The sequence below is a fragment of the Lagenorhynchus albirostris genome, chromosome 13, assembly GCF_949774975.1.
Source record: "Lagenorhynchus albirostris chromosome 13, mLagAlb1.1, whole genome shotgun sequence".
Classification (NCBI taxonomy): Eukaryota; Metazoa; Chordata; class Mammalia; order Artiodactyla; family Delphinidae; genus Lagenorhynchus; species Lagenorhynchus albirostris.
In genome coordinates this window covers 9,427,360-9,429,299 of record NC_083107.1, presented here as the reverse complement: position 1 = coordinate 9,429,299, position 1,940 = coordinate 9,427,360, and positions in this window count along the sequence as shown.

Below are 1,940 nucleotides of genomic sequence, written 5' to 3'. Positions count from 1 at the left end.
TCTAGTTGTCCCATGCAGACTATTCATAAAATCTACTTCTTCAGTAACTACAAACTCTGCTTTGGTTTCTTGAATAAACAGCAACAACTGAACAGTATTGGTAACATCTGTAGATCCATCAAGCCTAGGAAAACCACTCAAAACTGTTTGCCATGTTTTTTAATTGATGACTGATATTTCTCCCAATGTTCTCAAGTCTTTGAGCAACCGTTCTCCCCAAAAGGCTAATAGTCTTCAACAAATTTTAGGTTTTGCAGACCAGGAGGCAGAATCAAGTAATTATGTAGGTACTTACTTTCCACATATTTATTTTTTTGTGATGAAAATAAATTTATTAAATTTATTTTTGGGGAAAACGACCATATTTGTTAAATGAGTGACCGCTGCTATAGTTTACTCATTTGTGTACAATCACCAATTAGTGTGAATGACAAGGTGTCCGAATGACTTGGTTTCCTATTAATCCACTCACTAAGCCAACTTCATGTTGAAGAAGAAAAATCACTAAAAACAGACCAAGAAATGTCCACTGCTAGAGGGCTTTTTGTTTATTTAAGTGTAATCTTTCAACGGATTAGTAGTTCTCTAGCTTGGAGTCTCTAATTTGATATAGCAACCAACTTAATTTCTGTGCAGACCATGAATTAGCAAATGTCTTCTAACCCGACAATCACTTTAAAAGCAAACCCTTAGTTGATCATGAAAACACACCTTTAAACACATGGCTCTAAACACCATTGTTTTGCCCACTCTGAAATGTATTTTTTTCATCCTGACACTGTCATGTCATAACTTTTAAAATGATAATCTCATTATTATTTCTCAATTGCACTGATGCTTAGTAGGAGTAGCCTGTGGTCTATTCTTTATCATGCAAGTTTATAAAAAAGTAAGTTTGGAACTTCAATCATGGTCAGCCAGAAGACGGTCTTTCTTTCCCCCTCCACAATTAAATACATCAGTATTTTTGGAAGTACTGTCCAAATTGTTTGACGTCCCCTCTGCATTGACCCTGGATAAGGAAGCGTGAAACTTGATTGTCTTTCAGCAGAAGGACTTTAATTGGTAATTATGGAGAGATCATTACTTCCTTTTCTCCTTGGATAGCTGACACAGGACAGGAAGGAAGGTTGGGGTTCTTTCTGAGACTCTAAAGATCCTTTTCAAAAAGCCCATTCCATTCGCATTTCTTAGCGAATAAGCTCATCCGGTCGCCACACTTTATAAAGTTCTCTTTTACGCACCCATCCTATCACCTGAGTCATCCGGTAGATTTAGGATTCTTATTCCCAAGCAGCTAGTAAGGCCTCAGGCCAGGTCTTTGGGTGCTGTCTGTTTTTTTCATGAGAGTCACTTTGATAGGAGAAAGGGATTGGGGAAAGACACCTGAGTCTGGTGAGGCACATTAAGGATGCTGACCACACACCTCACCTGCTGTACTGAGACAGAGGGGACCTGGGATCCTTTGCTGCAGTGCTTGCACCTGCAAACATTTCCTCTGCAACAGAATACAAAGAAACTATAAGGAACTAAAAATGACTACATGCATGTGGCACTTGAGGCAAATTATAAACAAGATACAAAAAGACCAAAAACCCAACTGCCACTTCTGAGGTGTCCCAGCAAAAGCAGGGTCCTGGGCAAGATTCCTGCAAAGGGCACCACCAAGGGGGTGGGCAGACCACCCAAGCCCCCTCCCCCCAAACCCTTGAACCTGCCCCTACCCTCACCCCATTTAAAAAACCAGCTCCCCCCACGTCCTCAGGGAATGAGCAAGGGAAACTGTTGCTTGTTTTCTCTCTCTCCTGCTGCAGCAGGAGTCCCAATAAAGCCTTGCCTGAATTTCTCATCCGGCCTTTTACAATTTTCTATTGATTAGAGTCCAAGGACCCCGGTTGGGAACTACCATTTTGCGCAGGGCCAGCCTGAAGTGGGAATGA